Source organism: Parus major, chromosome 2 (genome assembly GCF_001522545.3).
Source record: "Parus major isolate Abel chromosome 2, Parus_major1.1, whole genome shotgun sequence".
In the NCBI taxonomy this organism is placed as follows: domain Eukaryota; kingdom Metazoa; phylum Chordata; class Aves; order Passeriformes; family Paridae; genus Parus; species Parus major.
In genome coordinates, this window is record NC_031769.1 from 87,974,568 (window position 1) to 87,996,319 (window position 21,752).

At 37.0% G+C, this 21,752-nt stretch overlaps 1 long non-coding RNA gene across 1 annotated transcript; it reads left to right on the forward strand.

The window, feature by feature from the left end:
• The first annotated feature begins 6,275 nt into the window (after positions 1–6,275).
• LOC107214857 lies at positions 6,276–16,663 on the forward strand. Its single transcript, XR_004500202.1, has 4 exons — positions 6,276–6,397; positions 10,378–10,479; positions 12,778–12,906; positions 16,588–16,663. It is a non-coding gene; the product is annotated as an uncharacterized LOC107214857 (long non-coding RNA).
• Positions 16,664–21,752: the final 5,089 nt, after the last annotated feature.

Genomic DNA, 21,752 nt, shown 5'->3' on the forward strand with positions numbered 1-21,752 from the left:
AAATAAAACCCTCTTGATTCATAAAAAAAAAAAAAAAAAAAAAAGATATAAAGGTTGCTGGATGATTTAAGGCGAGATTAACAAATCACTGCAATGCAATTTACGGCTTTAGATAATGGGAGGTCAAACATGTATTACCAGCTGACTTAAATTTGATTTGACTGAAAGATAAAACTCTGCTACATGAACTATATTAACTGAAAGCCTCTGCTTTACATTTCTCACTGATGGCACCCTGGGGACGCAACTTTCTTGGCATTTCACATCCAATTTAAGCACATCATTGATGAAAAGATGGCTAAATTGGTGCGTCGTTTTGTAATAAAATATCTCACAAATTGTTTATCTGATCAACGAAGAATGCAGTCTCAAGCTGTTCAGGGCTAATGTGCTCATTGCATTAAAATAGTAAGTTATTGACTGTCAGAGGGACCTGGGAATTTCTAAACTCAGTTCAGATTTCCTGAATGTGAGCAATGTATTGCATCAGAATAGTAGGTTGTAAGAGATTAACTCTGCTAGCTGAATTCTCATTGAAACCAAATAGATGTGAGCAGAGGGCACTAAACACTTAGTGGGAAATGTTCAGCTTCTCATATGATCAGGCTGCAAAAGGCAGAAAGGGGTCTTATTCTTACCTTACTTATGCATATTTTGCATCACTGCAGTTCCATTGCAGACTTTATTTGACAGTCCTGCAGCATGAGAGAAAAGTTGTGCCATATGTGTGTTATATATGAAATGCTATTTTCAGAGTTGTAGTGAGCTATTTTGGTGCCTGGGGCAGGATGGGACCACTCCTTTCAGATGAGAAGCATCTGGGGCCTCCTCAGGGCCAGAGTCACATGGAGAGTCCCTGGGGAAATGCCTTCTCTTCAGACATGGGCTGAGTGAGCCCTGAGGGGAGCTGGGTGGATGTGGTGTAGAGGGAACAGGGAACCATCCTCTGAAGGAACAAGGTAGGCAGATAGGGTGGATATTCCTTTTCCTCTTTTTAGTTTGGCAGCTAGTTTTTCTGGAGCTGATGCTCACTTTGTATGCTAAGGATAGGGAGCCAGTACCCTGATTGTCCCCACATTCAGCTGGATTCAGTCCTGGTCTCACAAGAGTGCAGAGTTTTGCATATTATTTATGCACCCTTCTCCCTCGCTTTCCATTTGTCATGCCTTGCTGTTTCTTTTTTTCACTGTCATTTTCCCACAAAAGGAAGGGGATAGGAATGATTAAAGATGCTTTTGTCAAGCAGCAAACCCCCAGGAGCTCTGTGTTTAGCGAGCAAGGCTCCTGTCTCTACAAGACTGGCTTCAGTCACTGTAGATATGGAGGAGAATGAATTGTGTAATATAAGTTCATTATTTATTTATTTTCATAGAAATGGCTCACAGACAGAAAGAAACACAAAATCAGATTGGTTTGTGGATATTTTTAGTGGAAGGAAAGTGCTTTTTTACCCAAGGTTGAGGGAGGAAAAAGCTTCTTTCTTTGCAGCCTATGGACTTAGGACCTTGCGAAGTTTGGCATACATATTTCTTTCATATAGGAATTGGTATGAGGTGTAAAGTGCTTGTAATAGGAAATCACCTTCACTTATGTGATGTAGGATATTCCAAGGTGAGTGCTCCCTGGTCCCTTGTTGAAGCTGATCTGCTGTGCACAATTTCAGCATTGCTATGCCTACAGGTGAGTGCAGCACTGCAGGTTGCTGACTTGTGTGTTTATTTCAGAGAGAGAAGAAATAGATCCCATGCCCTTCCCCCCTGTTAGTTACTGTAATTAAGTAATAAGAATTATTTTGACTACTTTGTTCAGCCAAAAATACTAGGTTGTGTTCCATGTTGTAATTTAATTTCGTTTAACTGGTAGTTTTGTTAAGGGAACACAGATTATGCTTCCATGAGGAGTCAGCGTGGTCTTCTGCTTAAAGCAGCTATCAGTGACATAGAAAATTCATTTTGGTCCCCACAAGTGATCTATCTGCATTGCTATAGAGGCCAGATGGCCCAACTGAAGTCCTTTTTCCTTCTCTGACTTTTGGAAGTTAAATAGTCCTAGGCCTGCTCAGTCCTTGAATAAGAGTTCTAGGAAATCATAGAAAGCAGATAAACAAATTAGAGTATTGCTTTGTCACATCAAAGACGCTGAACAAGTAGATAGATATAATTTTGACACCCTATTATGGCTTATGGAAAGCTGGTGAGGAGAGAGTTGTTGCTTAAGAACTGACTCTAATTCCAAGCATGTTTTCCAAATAATTTTTTTGTGGGGTGAATCTTTTCCTCTTCCCTACCCCCTCCCCACCCTCCAAGAAGGTGTTTATCTTCAGGAAAATATGGGATCTCGGAACTCCTAAGGGTTTCTGCCTGTGCCCAAACACTGACGGTTTCTTTGAGATCACAATTCCCAAGGCTAGTATGCAAACAAGAAATGTTAGAAAATGTTTTTGAGGAACTTGCTATATAGAAATATCTGACTTTAAAAAATGTGTTAAATGAAAGCCCTTTTCTCAAAACAAGAAACAATAGTAGTTTGGATGTATCTCTTTCTTGATCTCAAAGATTGTTAGTATGATGACTCTCTTAGCATTTACTGTCAGCAGAGAAATGATACTGATGAAAAAAATGCAATGGGTAAAATAGAATATGGACAATGAAGTCAAATACTCTTGATGAGCAAGTGCTTTGCTAGTTCTGCGGTGTTTTCATCAACCTTGAAGTAATAATCCCCTATTGTTTCAAAAAATGTATAGACTTGTAGATAATGGCAAAAGCAGAAACCTGAGTTTACCAGTTTTTAGTTAAAAATACTTTGTGTTCTGGTGTGTTCCTGACATTTGCTCATTTCAGTTTTGTGCAAATGAGGATAGAGCTCTTTATGTGTTACACAAAATTATTCTAGTCTCGTATTAATCTTGTGATATGAGTTGTTCATGTGAAGTCACTCTGAAGAACTCTTGAGGATTCATTAATGGAATTACAGCCTTTATTTAAAATATTATTTTTACATGTACAACCAAGAATACCAATTTTCTACCTAAGTGATAGTAAATGATTAATTAATACTACTGCTGCATTAAAATCAGCGTCTTAATCATGTCTTCCTAATCAGGGAAAGGAACATATCCTTAAGAAATAAAATATTCTTATGTTTAACTAGATTATAGAAAGCACTTTCTTAAAAATTCCTGGTTCCAGAGTAGTATTTTCCTCATTCAGCAGCCAGGTGGTTTTTGGCCCGAGAGATGGCATCTTCAGAGTCTTTCCCCCAGTGATTAAAGCAAAGCTGAAATCACATACTTTGGTAGATCAGGGGACTGATCATTGTGTCACTCTCATTATTACAAGACACAGTAGTTCCCAAATACCCCACCAGAATTCCAGGTCTTTTTCTGGTGAAAATACATTTAGGATCTTTTCCTATCCATTAGCAAAGTAATTACCAGGCAGGTGTGGAGGTAGCAGGTGGGACAACAGTGACTCTCAAACTACAACTCTGTTCTTCCCAAATACTTCTAACTACTTTTTCTGGCTTTGAGGCAGAGTAAGTGATAACACAAATATTCAGTCTCATCACCAAAGGAAGCCATGAAAATGATCAAACATTTGGAGAAAATGCCTTATGAGAAAAAAGCTGAAGGAAAGAGGTATTTTCACTCTGGAGAAGAAAAGTCTCACAGGGGATCTCATCACCATCTTCCTGTACTTGAAAGGTGACTACAAAGAGGATGGAGGCTTTATTTTCATAAGGAGTAATATGGGGATGACAAAGGGCAACAGGTTCCAGGATAGGTTTCATCTTGACATGAGAAAGAAAATTTTCAGAGTGAGAACAATCAATCACTTAAACAATTTTCCTAAGGGCGTGAGTCCTCATCACTGCAGGTATTCAAGACACAAATGGGAAGGTTATTAACAAATCTCATCTAGGTTCCCTTTTTTATAAGATGTTAAGGTGATCTTTCAAAGGCCTTTCAACCTGGGCTGCCATGTGATTTCATCTCACCCAGTCAGAGTTTTCTGCTATGTTTGCTTTTAAAGACTTATTCAGAGACATCTGGTACTCTACTCTACTTCATAGTTTGATGCCTTCCTAAGCTCATTCAATAAATATGCCTTTTCAGAAAATTTCCTTAGAGCTATCAACACACATCCCAGTTTGGTGTCTCTTTGGCTCAGCTCGTGCTATCCCTATGTGCTACAAAGGAACTCTTTGACACACATTTGATGGAAAGAAAACTGGTTTTGGATACTGCTTTTCTCTAGAATTTATTTCTAATAGGATGAGAAAGAATGTGTGTATTGTAGATACCAGTTTTGTGATAAGCTTTTGGTTCTGATCTTTAATTACAGGTTACCATGACTACATTGTTTGATTCTTTTTTTCCCCTGGCAAATGTCTTTTCTGAGTTGTGGACGTATTTAATTTGTGAAATGCTTTGTATCTTACTGCATGGAGTTCGTAAAAGAGAAAACCAGCTTTTTCAAAAATCTCATCATGTATGCTGTTCTTATGAAAGTTAGTGGAAATATTGGCCCTTGCATTGAAATAACATTGACTAACTGGCACTGAACATCTATTTTTTTGTTTATGGACAATTGAGTTGTATTGAAAATATGTAAATAAAAAATAACTGAATGAATAGATAAGACTAGGCTGGACAGACTTCAGATTAAGATAACTGTAGGCCTTCATGATATGGTAAACTATTAGAGGTGCAGTGTTACCTCATTACAGCACATATTTTACTAAAGAATAGCATGCTCTGGGGCCTGTATTTATTCTGCAATACATTCCTACCTTAGGCCTGTTTTGAGGTGTAGGGTGAAAGGACAAGTGGCTTTGAAACTTGAAAAATAGATGTCTTTTACTGTAGCTGCATATGCAACACACAGCTGTATTCAGTGGTTTATTGCCTGTGTTAATTGTGAGCAGTAAGGCTGGACAATGTGTGTTCTAATGAATGGCTTCCCCTGCTGTTCAAATATTTTCAGAAAGCAAGCAGAAACTCCAAAGAAAGAAATTACAATTGCATTTGAGGACTCAAAAAGTATACAGTTCTAAGGTTGTTGCTGTATTAATAGTATTATTATGGGATATCCAGTTAGAACAGCAGCTTAAATGTTTCTGCATTTCTTCTAGTGACAAGAGAGCTTAGCAAATACAACTTCACGATTTATTTCATCTCCACTAAGGATAAATGTGTGGCAAAGAAAGTCTCTGCTACGAATTACCTATTTACCACAGTGGTCTGATTGTTCTTTGCTTCTAGTGTAGTGTAAATCTGGAGTGGCACAGTGAAATTGTTGGAGCAAGTGCTGTGACAGAGCATCGAATCTGCATCATGAAACTCTCTCTCCATTGATATCAAGGAGAATTAGAGACTGATCTTGGTGCTGGAGGGATTTCAGCTGCAGATACGTTACTAGAAATTACGGTGGGCTGCAGTCATACATAAAAGTAACTTTCAAAGTCAGTGATCAAGGATTCAAGGCAAAAGAGACCTTCTCTGCTCCATCAAGCAGAAGAGAGTAATTTCCAAACTTTAAAAAGGGTAAAGTAGGAGAATAATCATAATAAGAATTAAAAAAAAAAGGAGTGACTAATTGTGATTCAGAGAAGTGAAATCTGGTAGAAAGGGAATGGAGAACTAAAGACAATTTGTTATGATTTCTATGCTTGTGTTACACTGACATGGAGTGTCTCAAAAGATGTTGCGAGAAGAAATTCTGTGTTCTAAGGCACTTCCGATCAACACTAAGAAGGTCTGGCTGGAGGCCTTAAAAATATATTACTAAAGGCAGATGCATGTGAGAAATCATAATACTAATTTTGCAATTGCTGTAGTGGGCTTCTGATAGGTCAGCTGTTCTTGACTGGTCTGACCATGGAGTGCTTACAGCAGTATACTAAAAAAAGAGTGGTCTACCAGAATATATATTGATCTAATAAGTCTTAATTTATTAGGGGAAATTCTGCTTTGCATTTCCACTGGCTGTCTTGCTCTTACATCTAAGGATGGTATTATATCTCCTTTTTTTTTTATAAGGATGGTAATTTAATTTTTGAGCCAGATCCATATTGCTCATAATATCAGTGTCAATCTCATTGTGATCTGACTGTACATTTCTTTCATGTGGCTGAAAAGTTTTTTGATATTTTTTTGTCATTATTGTTGCAGGATCTTGCTCATTTTGCAATAATTTTATTTCTCTGGAAACTCCTTTAGACCTCTGAGATACATTTACCAATTCTCTTTCTCCCTTTTCTTAAAGACTTTCCATGCTGAAAAAATAAGAGAATGATGAAATCATCAAGACTGGGGTTCAGAAGGATCCCTCAGAAAGATCCTGGGATGGATGTGAATGTCAGAGAATGGCAGGACAAGCCATAAAAATCACAGGTAAGTTTCTTTTGATATTCTTTCACTATTAGAAATTAGCTGTCATGCAGAAAAGAGGAAATCAACGGAGGGTGACTGAAAAAATTATTTATTTGAACTAGGGGTAAAAGGAATATGTCCTACTTACTTCCCCTTTCAGTCTTTTTCAAAGTAAAATTCCAGTCAAGGTATATTTAGTTCAAATTCTGAAATTTAAGCTTATCATTACAGAAGCACAGAACAGGTATGGTGGAAAGGGACCGTGGTGGGTCATCTGGTCCAGCCTCCCTATTCAAGCAGGGCCATCCTAGAGCAAATGGCACAGGATTGTGTCCAGGTGGTTCTTGAGTATCTCCAGAGACTCCACAACCTCTCTGGGCAATCTGTTCCAGTTCAGAGTCACCAGCACAGTAAAGAAGTATTTTCTCATATTCAGATGGATCTTCCTGTGCATCAGTTTCTGCCCTTTGCCTCTTAGCCTATTGCTCAGCACCACCAAGAAGAGGCTGGATCAATCCTGCATCCCCTTCCTTCAGATACTTAAATGTTGATGAGGTCTCCTCTCAGTCTGCTCTTTCTGAGGCTGTGAACAAGCCCAGCTCTCTCTACCTTTTCCCTGTAATAGACATGCTCCAGTCCCCTCACCATATTTGTCACCCTTTCAAACTGGATACAGCACTCCAGATGGGGCCTCATCCGGACTGAGTAGAGGGGCAGGATCACCTACTTCAACCTGATGGCATTGCTCTTCCTAATAACCCCCAGGATATCATTCCTGTCCCCCAGAGCACACTGCTGGCTCATGGACAGCTTGTTGTTCACCAGAACCCCAGAACTTCTCTGCAAAGCTGCTTTCCAGCAGTTAGCCCCCTACCTGTACAGCTGCATGGGGTTTGTATTACAGAAAAAGAAAGAAATTGCCTAATTCAAAATGTTCTAATTAACAAAAATTTGTGCTTCCCAAGATTTCTGGCTTTTTACAGTACCTGAATTCTGTACTTTTCCCTCATTTTCTACGCCTCCTGTCACTGGTTCCAGACACTGTGCCTCTACTTTCTTCTAGCTGGGAGGAGAAAATGGGAGATAAACAGGATGGTAAATGCAATGGCAAGCTTTCAGTGGTTTTTGCTCACAAAATATTTTCTGTTACTGTACCAAATAGCAGCAATTTTTAAGTTAGTTTATTTATTTTAAGACAGATGTCTGGAGAGAAGGAAAAAAAAAAAAGAAAATTGAAATGATTGTTTTTTGTCAATCCTTGAGAAAAATGTGGTAATTGAAAAAAAAAAACAACCCTCAAACCTGAAAGACTAAACAGTGCTTATACTTGATGGCCTTATTTTTGTGGAAGAGTCTCTTATATTGACTTAATGATATCTGCTGGAATTGAAACAACAGTGTCTACACAAGGGACTTACCCCGTCTAATTGCATCAATTGAAAGTGATTCAATTTTTTTGGCAGAGACAAGCATAGGGAGATGGAAAAAATAAATGGCTATTTTTTATAGTGAAATAAAGGAGAGAAAGCAAAGCAAACAACTTATGGCCCTGAAATGCCATATTTTTATATCTTGGAAACCATGACCAAAAGATGCTAATTTGTTTCAACTCACTCACTGTGAGGGTTCCCTTTGATCCTCCTGCCTTTCTTAGAGTGTGATATTCTCACATTTTAATGCAGTATCATTTAACATTGAGATGTAGGGAAAATTGTCCAGTAAACAGCTTTCTTGTACTGATTTGGAGCTTGTGGGAAAGATTATAGCATGAGCTTGTGCCTGACACAAGAGAAATGGATTATTACTCTGGGAACACTTACATCAAGGAGGGCCCTTTTACAGCTGCAAGAGGCAACCTTTTACAAAGAGCTCTGCTCTGTGAACTCCTTGTCAGCTTCCTGAAAGTGCTAACTCACTCACATACAGGTCATTCCTTCCCAGAAAAATGGAAAAAAAGCTTTAGCATGCTATTTGTGACTTCTTTTCCTTGAGTGTAAAGACATTTTCTGCAAAATGACACCCCATCAAAGGAAAAAAAGTAAAAATCAGATTTAATGAGACAGAGGGTTTAGGGAGGATGGAGAAAAGGGGTGTTTTAAAAGATATCAGTGCTACGCACATAGCAGCATAACCTTTCAACAAACCAGCCTGCATGATTTGGATAAAATGGGAGTGGTGGTATTTTGCAGACAAAATCCGGTTCTAATAGAACTCAGAGTTGGGTAACGAGGTCTCCCTGAATTTGCCCACCCCTGAAATCCTGCTTTACTTCCTATCAGTTTTAGTGTTATGATAAAATTAAAAGCCTCACAAGGGAACATTTTTAATTTTGTTTCTGAAAGACTTTTTTTTTTTTTTTTTTAAGTCAAAGAGAACTATAGAATAAATTATTACAAGGACATTAAAAGGATTTCATTTCCTTGAGCATACATATGCATTCTGCTGCAGCATGTCCTCTCCCTCCCAGTGTAGCCATTGATCCACAGCTTTTATAATGAACTCTAATAACAACTCTATTACTGCAAGGCTCCCGATTGGCTCAGGCACCCACAAAATTAGCTACAAAGAAGCCAGCTTGTCAATATTAATTCCGCCACAGAGATTACTTGTTATGGTAGAACAAAGGTGTTTTGGCTCGAGCTGAACAACTTAACTCCTTGTCTCATAAAATTTAAGCTGCTATTGATCTCCTTCTTCTATTGTGCTGAAAGACTGAAAAAAAAAAACCCGGGGTGCGCGCGCACAGACACGCAGACAGACACCGGCGTGCTGAATCACTCCAATGCATTCTCCTAAACCACCAGCCGCCCCCTTGCTTCCTTCCCTTCTTCCCTTCCCCTTCCATCCCCTCCCTGTCTGCTAAGAATCATTCAGTAACATGAAGCAAATTAAATCAATGAATTCATCCTAGCAGATGGGTGCTTTAACAGTCAGTTAGCCTTTAGATAATTGAGGCGTTGACTCCGGAATCATAAAATGGATGGCTCGTTTGTACATTTTACTGAAATAGATCACTGAGGTTAAATAAATGAAATCCCATTTGTCAGGCGGTAATAAATGGCCTCCCCTTCTGCAAACAGCTCTGTTTGGCCTAATAAATACAGGGATGTTACAGTGCTCCTCCCTTGATAGGGTTATGGCTTAATGAAATGGTCTTTCCTCTGCTTGTTTTTGCCTCCTCCTGCACCGTGTGATAAGTAGCGAACCAACGAAGCTTGTAATTACAATCTTACAGAGAACCCAGCCAATCTGTATATAAATCTCACCATCCAATTACAAGATGTAATAATTTTGCAGTCAAGCTGGTAATGAGGTCTAATACTCATGCATGTGATAATCCCCCCTGGATGCTGACTCTATCAGATGTTAGCTTTGTAATTATACTGGCAGAAAATCATTATTTCATGTTCAGCAGAAAAATGAGGTTGGTGGGAAGTTAATTTTCTCTATGCTCTGTGAAGCATAGACAAAATTTTAATGATTTAATCATTATGGTTATCCCTTTTGCAATTGACCCGCGTTACTTCTGTAGAAACATTGGCACATTTAAAAGTCCCTGTTACCCGATAAAGCTTGCCAGGTATGCAGCTTTTAATGTAAGAATAACCGTATACAATTAAACTATTAACCTGCTTGATAGGGGAAAAATCCATAGTTTTTATGTTTTCATTATTTACACACAGGATCCAAAGGAATGTTTATGTCCGGTCTGCACTGTGATAAAAAAGACTCTTAAATAAAGAAAAAAGAAAAATGCTATAATTAGGATGTAAGCTCTCAGAACAAAACAGCAGGTTCACAGTGGTATTTTAGCAGCTCAGTAATCTTTTGTTCCTTTTCAGTGTAGGAGACATTCTTGAGACCTTATACTTCTACACAAAGAGCTTGTTATGCATAATCAGCATTTTCACAAGAACTAGTTTAAAGGAATTGCTTGTGATACGTATTTTTAATTGTTCTTTTCTGCTTTCAAAATTTTCTTGTTATTTCTGTTTGTCCAGCCTGCTCCGAGAAGGACACAGAATAAGACAGAAGTCACAACACTGAGATGGGAGAGTGAGAAAAAAAGCCAGAAGCACAAAATCTAAACTATAGGGAAGTCGGTAAGCAGGGAAAAATACCAAAACATTGCAAATTGCAGCTAGGATATTTAAGGATAAATTACTTAAAAAAATTGAACTTCATGAAAATGTCATCAAATTTTTTGTGGTAGGATTTCAACTAAAGGTGGGAAGGTCTGCATGCAAATAGTACTTTAACACCCCAGTGTCAAAGGTTTGTGTGCTTAATTCTTCTATTTCTGACTTTGATTCTGTGCCCATTTTCTTCCTGTATCGACTTAATTCACATATATGTGGGTATATATATGTCTGTGAGTGTGTGTGTATTTAAATATTATATGTGTATACATGCTCTGTTTCTCTAAAAAAGTTAACTGAATTTTATCTTCTGGAAATATTTTATGTTTTCTTTAGAATGAGCAGTAGGATTAGGACCTGTGCAGTACTTCAGCTGGTGACTTTCATGTTGGCTTGATCTCATATTTGGAAGACTTAGCAAAACAGAACCCAATTAATATATGAAGTATGGAAAAGATAATCTCATATTTGATTCCTGTTAGACCTAGAAGTTAGACACAGCTGTTGTCTTAAGACCAAAGCAGTCACTGACACTGTCCAGAGAATGATCTGCAGGTAGGCACATCTGAGCCCTTGGGATGTGGCTGATTCCACTTCACTTCAGATTTGTTCTTCCAGACCTGGGATAGTCATCTAGAATCCCTTTTTCAGCTAGTGAACAGTTAAAACACTTCATGGGTGCCCTTCTCTCACCCAGCTGAGGCACCTACCTTTTGAGGAGGTGATCTGTATCCCAGAAATGCCTTTTTATCCACTGAATATAAAAAAATAACGAATGTATAGTTCAGATGTTGATAACTACTTTGTAGGACTCAAAGATTAGTTGAAATAAATTCTACCCTTACCTTCTTTGTGGATCCAACCCAAAGTAGCTCTGGAGAAGGCCTGGGGTCTATTATGTATTATGTATTAAATTCCTAATCTAGTGATATAAAAAAGGCAACTTGACAGACACGAATCCTGATCTAATTATGGTTCTCAGCCTTAAAAAAGGATTATTTTTTAATGAGTCCTGTAACTCAAAGCACATATATGTTTAGACAATTTATCAAACGTCTTAAGAAGAAAATCCTGACATTAGTTATGGTGGTTCTACTGGTACTCCATATGTTTTATTCCTGCAGAAGATGCAGGATGGTGATGAGGAATGTGCGTGACCTAAAATTAATTAGGTTATTAAGAAACAGTGAAGACTAAGAGACTTGAAGAAGGGCATAATACAGTAGCCAAATGGACAGTCCTTTGCTGGCAAACCTGTTATGTCTAACATGTGTTGGATGGAGTAATTTGAAATACTTAATGCCTTACTAGATACAATATAAATTGTTCTGAGCTGGTAGAAAGATGAGGGCATTAATATAAACAGTTGAGTCCAAAGTAATAAAAAATGCAGAGAGACTCAGAAGAATATGGATAAAATATGAAATTCTACTTATGAGAAAGGCACTTCTTTTTCTAGAATAATGCATTCCTTTTATCCATGTCAGTCAGGGTTGCCATCTTTTACAAATTTTATCATAGGTTTGACATGTTTGTGGGGGAGGGTTGAGTTTAGATGTATTCTTGAAGTCACAGTGTTGGGTAACATCCTACATTTCCTTCAAAAAAGAAGAGAGAGAATTCTATAAATTTGTTTCATAAACTTTAGCTTGGACTTCCTGCGAAAGCACATAAAGCATAAAACGGAGTGTGCAAAATTGATACAATTGGCTCTTCTGTCTGAAATGTATTTTTACTCTTGCATACATACTTTTGCAAAACATTGTGAGACATGGAGATAAACCTGGTTTTATGAACTCATGTAATGAAAAGATCTTAACTCTTTATTTAGGTAACTAGACATTTTTCTCACTGAGGCAGAACTATGATTAAAAGCCAAGTGGGTTTTACTGCTGGCTAGAGAATAAGTGGACAAGACTGTATTTATGTACCATAAATTAGGCTAAAGACTTAGACAGAGGCTGGGAACTTTTTGGTTAAGAGATTGGATTTAAATCCAGTAGAATATTTTAGGTGTTTTGTGAATATGGCTGTCTTCTAGATAGGTGGATGTTTTTCTCATTTTCCACGCAAAGTATTTAGAACATAAGCTTGCCTTAACAAAACTAAGTAAATATTTGCTACGTTGTAAGAAGCAAGAAGAGCTAACACAACTTCTCATCCAATTTTAAAAAAATGTTTCTATCTTAATCTCTCTGAGAAAAACAGAGTAGTGCAGATAATGGCTGTGTTTTAAAAGATGCACATTTGTCGTTTTGACAGAGCCTGCAGTAATGGTTCTTCAACCATTGGATCTCTTGGAGCTTTCTTATGCTTCTTCTTCTGGTGCCTCGTGGCATAGAGAGATGTATCTGGGAGAATCCAAATTCCTCAGATTGCACATGCCAGTAGGTAGGTGAGCTGTATATAAATTTGGGAGCTAGTTTGTTGATGTAGAGGTACTTCACTGAGAGAGAGCAAACCTAGCCAAACAATTGGCCATGACTGAGTCCTTGGATATAAGTAAATAATCAGGTAAAGAGGTTGTTCCCTTCTTAGTTACTCTTAGCACAGTTTCTGACTGGATTCCCTAACACTGACTCATACTTCCCCTATTTGACAGTTCTGGCATTTACCTTGAACTCTATAATCCGTAGAATGTCAGCTATTTGGGCTCCTTGAGCCAAAGAGCCTCTCCTATTTCTGGTCATATTCATGTCCTATTTCAGTATGGGATTTACATTCAAAGTAAGATTCAAAGTGGAGAGCAAGTCAATAAGACTGCACTCCCACCTTGCAGCAGGAGCAGCATCTGTGGCTTCTCTGGAGACTTTGTCTTGAACATCAACCTTGGCTTTGTTTTAGGACTGTCCTGTTCTGGGGCCACAAAGGTGGAAACTTGGCATACAAAATTCTGAAACTCTCTGTGAAGCAGCCATTTATTTTTGTATGGGTTTACAGGAGATCAGCATAATTCTATTTGAGCATAGCTAGGATTATGTATTCCATTGAACAAATCCAATCCTTAAAAGAATTTCTGGGTTCGGGCATGATTCTGTCAGGCAACTTTCTACAGCTGAACCCATTAAAATGAAAATTAAACGTCCACTGTTGTTTTGTGATTTGAGATGTCACCAAAGCTCATATGAAGGGGTTAATTTATTAAAAAGCACTGGCTCTTAGTTGCTAGGTAACATTGACCTTTCCCCAAAGGCTGTACTGCTCCAAGGAGGATGTTTGGTAGAGGTAATGATTCTGTGCGGGGTTTACTCAATGAGTTGGTGGTAACCTATTCTGCAGGGGAGTTGAGAGGATGTAATGTTGGAAAAAGCTATCATCTTCCACCTATTCTCTTCCATTCATATTTCTCTCTTTAGAAAACAAAACAAATTAAACAAACAAAACCCAACCAACCAACCAACAGACGGAGGTAAACCACAGTTTCTTTAATTTTCCTATGAAACTGGGCAAGAACTCTTCCCCGGCAGACTGGGCACAAGAAATGTGACTATCTTGTGCCTGTGCCTTAAAAGAAGTCCAGAAGTAAGAGTTATGAAGCATTCTCTTCTGAGTAGTTAAAAAAAGAGAAAGGAATGTGCCCGTTTTCAAGGTGTTCATTGAAATGTCTTTTCTTTAGAATGAGTAAAAAGTTAATAAATTATTTTTTAAGTAGGGTTTATTTTTGTCTCAGATTATACATCAGCGTTTTGTCTTTTGTATTAAAATCACTGCTTAGAGTTATTTCTTTACTTCTTATGTGTTTTGTTATATTTTTAAAGAGAAAAGGAAAAAAAGAGATTGAAAATCCACATGCATGCCCAAATGATTTGTAAGTTGATGAGACCAGCCTATTGAGAAGTGTATTTAGTTCTGTGACTGAAAAAATTACAACTGTACTTCTTGTTTTGGGGAGGGCTTGTTTTTGGTTTGTTTTTTGTTTTTTGTTTTTTTCTTTAATAAACATATTATATGTAGAAATAGGTGCATAGACTTCATCCTTATGGGCCAGGGTAACTTACATGACAACTTGTTAAATCGATTTTATGCTTCTTTTAGATCTGCTATTCAATTTTTTAAAGTGCAGATACCATGGCAACCCCCTCTCTCATATGGAATGTATGCTGCTTTAGAGATAAAGAGCAAGTACATGCAAAGATGGAACAGGATGACATGTAAACTTTTTTTTTTTAAATATGCACATTTTGGATGAAAAAATATGCTACACAGACACATTTTCTCTCAGCTGCAGTATATTTTATGAAAAAATCACATTTTGTTCAATGCAATTAATCAGGTTTTAGATATTTTCATAAATAATATAGAAGGAAATTGAACCCTATGCTTTTCTGATGTGTGTGTTCCTGTGTGTGTATATAGATGCATATATATAGCCAAAGAATTATTAATATCTCTACATTTGTTCTAGTGGATAATAATCCCCTTAAAGACTGACACTAACATCTTTATTTTTATGGATTTTCTTACTGTTCCTTAATGCAAGATTGTCACAGTTTTTTGGGGTTCTTTTTGATTTTCTGAAGTAGCTGCATAGCTGCTACTACTAATTATTTTTTTTAAAGAAAAGACAAAACAAAGCTGAAGCATCAGTTTTGAGAAAAAGCAGAAGGACCTATGTGTACTTGGCTATCTTGGCGGTTATTCACATTGTCTGGCTCAGAATTTTCAACAGCATGATAGTATATTGGTACTATCATTGGAAAGTCAATTATCTTTCTAAGTAATTGACTTCAGGGCAGTCTGTGCAGTCTGGGGCACAGCATTTTTGAAAACCTGGTCTCTTACTTGAGTTGCTTTAGCAAGAGTTGGATTTAAGTTGTGATGTATTGTTTCTATGCAAAATAAGACAATTGATCGAGGAAACTTATTTCTTATCATGAACACCCTATTTCTTCCTGTATTACATGCCTTGGTTAGGGACATGATATACTTGAAATTTCAGCATCTTGCTTGTCATTTTATTTTGTATTCAAGCCTAGTTTTGTGATTTAAGACAGTCCTGAAATATAAGTAATGTCTCTACCAATAGAAGCTGAGTTAAGTGTATAAATAAATGAGTTAAAGAATGAGTTAAAGAAAGGAAAAAAAAAAAAGGGTTTTTTTTTTCAGGATTTTAAAGCACATTATTTAACGTGAAACCTATGTTGTTCTGAACCTCAGTTTTGCTGTCCCAACCCATAAACCCCAACAAATTACTCTCGTATGTGATCTTGTTGTTGGTCATAGAGATGACTTCCAAATGCTTAGAGCACTGGAGGAAGGAAGTGTGTAGGGTCTATCTTCCAGCTTAAACATCATTAATACTGGGATCTGAGTGTCTTTTAATATGAAATTATTTAAATCCAGCAAGCAGCCATGCATCATCTCTCTCGTGTCTTGCTGCATTTCTGACTGTTTGGCTGTCTGTTTTGTGGTCACTTTTTTCACTTCTTGGTGTTATGTTTCGCCAGCTTACATTTCTTTTTTCAAGCTTTAATAGGTTTGAAAGTTTAATTTGATTTTGATCAGATTGCACAACTCCTTAACTGGTTTATCAAATGTGCTTGTGGCTGCAAATCTCACAAGGAAAGCCTCTCATAAGATACTGTCTACAAATAATGAAAGGAAATGTCTACAAACAATAAATGGAAGTTACAGGCTTTTCTTTTTCCTTCACACCTTTCTGCTGGCAGTGTCTGAAACCACTCCCATTAAAATAGGGAATCCCACTGATGGTATCAGGATGTTTGCCAGACCTCCAGACATCAGAGGAATTCACAGTAGAAACTCCAAAAATCATGAAAATTGCTATTAAAAAATTAATTCTGCATATGTGAATTATAAATAAATCTCTGTTCATGTTTAGGGGGATTGAATACTGGAGCTCATGTTCACAATGGTTTTCCTTTGTTGAAATCAATTTGCCTTTTCCAACCGTTTATGCTTTAACAAGAAAGTAATGTGATGGTGAGAAAAAGCATGGCATATTGGGATGCTCCTCTGAGTGGTATTCCCTGAGGCAGCTGCTGGGGAGTATTGAAGGGAGGCTAAATCAACATTGCCTACTTTTTTTTTTTTTTTTTTTTTTTTTCCCAGAGACCAAATGTGTAACCTCTGTGATGCAAATTATATTTAACCAGCTCTGGGGACTGAATATGGATTGCTGCTTTGGTGAGTCTGGGTCTCTCTATTTGGTCACAGAACAGTATGTCTCTATGATATAAGGCCAACTGTGATACACATTTATATATATAAATAAAGCATTGAGTTTATTTTAAAATTATTAATTACAGAGCTGAATTAATTTCTTCTTTATTTCAGTTTTGCTTTTATGAATGAGTGCTTTCACAGTGAGTAGCAGTATTGGAAACCAAGATAACTGCAAAGAGTGTTACCCAACTCGATCTAATCAACCCAAATTAAAGGGTTAACTTCAGCCAAAATACATTCATTACAAGATACTGCAAACATATCAATTAATGTGGATAGTGCATCTTGTGGAACCTCTGAGTTCATCACTGACTAGAAATATTAATAAGCACATTTTACAAATGCTTTCAAATACTGATACCTTCAGAACAATAAATGATTTACAAAAAAATGAAGGTCTCAAAGGTCCTTTTGTTATGCAGTTGTTATGAAGTGAATTTTATAATTCAGTTATTAGGTGTGCTAAATAGACTGTAAATGGTATGGGAAATGTGTTTTTTATTTATACATTGTAGCAAATTTTCAGGAAATATCAGTGAATTAAGCTATATAGAGAGATTGTAGATGGATTTTTATTTTCCTTTAAAAAACCCTTTTTGCTAGCTTAAATTTTCACACGTGGAAAACAGTCTTGTTAGAAATGTTTCCCACATTAAAAAATGGATTATAAAGAGTTAGCAAAATTAAAATTTTCACTAATATCTCTAATAGCCATTTCCATTATAATATTTTATTAATTGTACTTGTGAATAGTTTTTTATTTGCATTCAAAAATATATATTTATCTCTTAAATACTTTCTCAAATTACATCTTGGTTTCCTTCTCATACAGACAGCAAATTAAATAAGCTCCCAGTTTCAGACTTGAGGCAAACAATTAAAAACATAGATTTAAAGTAGAAAACAGTTCTGGAAATTGCCTGATGGGCTTGGCTTATTTTCATCTTGGCACTACTACTAAGCCTCATATGATTGTACTTTATTTTAAGGAAAGACCCAGAAGTAAAAAAATCCCAAACCAAACCAAAAACAGAAAACCACCCCTACCACCAGCGAAATTGCTGTTGAGGAAGTTTTGTGTGAAGGTATGCGCATGACATACATAAAATAGTGAAATTTGACTATTTATTTGACTTTATTTGACTGAAGCTTTTTGGGGCGGGTAGAGAGGGGGCAGGGGCACGTGTGAGGGGCAACTACAAAAACCAAAGAAACAGCAATTAGCATAAAAGACAGACTTTCTCTTAAAATAATTAACAAAGAAAGCAACTTCAGAAACAATTTGTAAAATGGAAAGTTATTATTACTCTTTTTTAAATGTAAGATGCTTTAAGTGAAAACAGAACATGTTAATAACAATAATTTAACATCCAAAACACCATATTTTTAGAGCAGTAAACCCCCAAATAATTTTAAATATTCAAGATTAACATATTTTTAAATAAAAACTTGAACGTGTCTGATTTATGACCTAAGCATGAAAAACCTTCCAAAAATTGTAGATGTTCCCATTAACTGTTATTTAAATGTTGTCAATCAAATCTGTTTGCATCTGGTTCTGATGCCGTGTGAAATTTATTTGTTTAAACTTTCAGTCACACATGGAAAGTTTTGCAGATGGTGTCTCTTCTCATCTGTTTTTTCCAATTTTCCCCCTAAACTCCAGTTCTTACTCTCTCGACCCCCCAATTTGATTTCTCCTTCTTCTAAAAAAATATATAGATCTAATCAGTGGCATGTTAAACAAGAGGGGATCTTTTATGTATTCTGTGTTAGGACAAGGAAAGCATCGCTGTAGATCACTAGAATAAACAACTCAGGCTGATTCAATTACAATGCCTGGGCCAGGCTTTTATCTGCTGGTGACATCATTTCAATCAAAATGTAAAATAATACAATCCAATAGATGCAAGAGGGAGAGATAGGACACAGACTGCTGCACTTAGTCATTTAATAAAAAAAAGTGGAAGAAAGCTCTTTCTGACAGGCTGCTAGGACTTCCATTTCCAAAACTCTATTACCTTGTATAATAGTATTCAAAAGAATTGAATGCAGGAAATTGTCTATTACTTTTTATTAGTAGAAGCTGTTATGTAGGATACAGCCTACTGCACTGTTTTTTTCTTTGTTCCTTTAATTAACAAGAGCATGAAATCCTTCTATTGGCAAGCACTTGTTCCAAAGCTTCTGTTGCCTTCTGTTTTTACTGAAAAGGTAGGTTTTTGTTCTTTTCTATTTGCTGAATGTCTTTTTTTTATACTAAAAAAGTAATTTTTTTCAAGTCACTGTAATCTAAGGTCTATCAGTTACCTTAATGGGCTCAGGAGCGGGTAGAATGCAGATACATTTCCATAGTCACAGAACATTTTTATAAGAAAGTTTCACATTTGAGGAGAGTGTGAGATTCAGATTGCAACCATGTGTAGTCAAGTGCCAGTCTTCTGACCATTTCATTTGCCAACTGAATTTTACAATTTTTGCTTAATTTATCATGACAGAAAAAGAGATAAATTGGTACATACTGATTTGATAGATGCATGGTGCAAAGAAACATATTCTTTCTTCTCATTCCGTTAGAATTCTGTGTGACAGCATAGGATAGAGCTTTGTAAATATAACCAATCTGGCCATCCTTCACTATTCTCTCAAATTTTACTGGGAGTAAAACTAGTAGTCCTGATTCCAGTGAGGTGTAGTTTCACTTACTTTATATTCATATCTATAATATACCAGAAAGCAGACATGAGGGGTAGAACTCTCACTTGTTGGAGAGAACATATTATTTAAATACATCATTTAGATTTCACTTTGATTAGGTTCATGAAAGTCTGAACAAACTTTATTTGATAGTAACTCCTATAGCTAAATTGTGACATTGGGTACTGAACAGGATCTTGCCAAGGGCAAACAATGTCTACTATAGCTGTCACTGAAACACTCTTCTTACCATGCTTACTGTTTTAAGGTGCATTATGAAGAGGTAGACTGAGTCAAATGGCTACTGCAGATGTTGTTGATGTAACTTCATAAATGAACTTTATCAACATTTTCTTTACTTATGCAACTATTTCTTCTTATTATTTTGCATTTACCAGTAGCAAATAGACCTGAAGAGAGCTGGGGTCCTTGGTGGTCTTGAAAGATGTTGACTTTACGTCTTCTCTTGCTAAGAATGAGATTTCTGCCATTCTGGATAGCATTATTATTGCAAGCACATGGTAAGCTTTTTCTGATTGTTTATAGAAAGGATATATATGAGGATGAAGTAGTAGACTACTATATTGGGAATGAACTAGCAACAACTATAATCATTGAATAATTTTAATCTTCCCTTTCACAACCATCAGGTTTTTGTGTTTTATAATTTTTCATATTTGTATTTGATATGCTGTGTGTTTTTTTTGCAGTGTCTGCAATGGTTGCCAGCATTCTTCTGCTGCTGCAGTGGGCTTAAACCATAGCAAGGTTGAAATCGTGGTCAGGATCAGACGTCCCCCATTAGACACATAGCACCTGAATGAACATAGACCTAAGGTCATAGCAAGGATATAAACTAGTTATCTGACTCCCTATCTACCCAGGCAATAAAGAGATAAGAATTAAAAGAATGAAGAATGCTTAAAGTTGGATGTTGGCCTATGTGGGACAATGGCACATGGAGTATTACTGCTTCTGTAATTTGGGTACTGCCCTCACCTTTTCTGGTAAGATGAAAGGTAAACCAGTTCTAAGCCTAATAAATATTCCAGGGGTAAAGGGTCTTTCCCAGAAAAGTGGGAGCTTTCAACAAGGAGATTTCAACTCCTGCAGGCTGCAGGAGTATCTAGGACTTTGGTCCCTTAGCTTTTAGCTGAGTGAATTTTCTGGTACTCAGTTTCTGGAAGAGAAAGGTATTTTACTATGTGTGTGACTGAGCACTCGGCTAGACCGAATTCATCATTGTCCGAGTGTCTTGAGGGAAGGTCTATGTGTGCATGATGGAATAGAGACAATTAGATGTGTCTTCAACCACCTCCCATCCCAGATTAAGATATGTGTTAGGGTTATCTTAGAAAAAGGTAATGCATTTGCATGACTGTCTCAGTGCTTAGGAGACAGTATAATCCAAAATGGAGATATAAGTTGACTGTAGGCACCCCTAGACACTGTGCTGGAGAGCAGACATTTAACAGATTTATTGAGTCTTCATCTCAGTTCAGGTGGAACTCATATGATCTGCATCTTGCAGCACAGTTTGAACCTAAAAAATGTAAGCGTGTTGATTCCCTAAATTGTAGCTGGACCTTTTCCGACAGTATATCTGACATGTTTAACCACAGATTGCTTTTCTGACCTTACATAGGCATAAACACTCCCTCTACCCTGACCAAAGTCCTCACTTAAACATATGGTAGCTGTGACCCTTTAAAGTCATCTTTCTTCACAGGAAATAAGCCAGGAAGAGAACAAATGGCAGAATTTAACAAATGAAATCCAGAACTAACCTATCGTAAAATGTTTTTGTGTGTGCTGTGGTTACTGTCTCCCTTTGGATGAAAGTAGAATGTCTCATGTGCCTTTAGAGTTGAGCCATGCAGTCTTTTTGGAAAAATGTATTTAGTGGGTATCCATGACTGTTAAGTTTATAATAGAAAAATTGTTTTACTGTAGTTTCCAAAGACCTCTAGTACATTAGGAACATGAATTAAAAAAAATAAAGAAGACAGTACTTACTGGTCCTGATTCTCCAGGCAGTTTAGTTGGGTCTGAGGAATACAAAAGTTACATTTTCTGCTTGGTGCTCCTCTCAGTTCTCCTGCTGTGTTACTGTGCTTTCCAGTTGCACATCTCTGCCCAACTCTTATGAATTTTTGTCCCATTATCCAGCCCCACTTGTTCTACCCCTTCCTCCCTGGAGTCAGCTCTTGATTTACTGCTTTTAGCCTGATGTTTTTGTTCTCCTGCAATTTCTTGACTCCCCAAGCTCTGTTCCATTTTAATTACAGGGATATTCTCTCCTGAAACCTGAAGGTTATGGAGTCCTGTCCTAGCTGGTGATTGTTTCAAGGTCT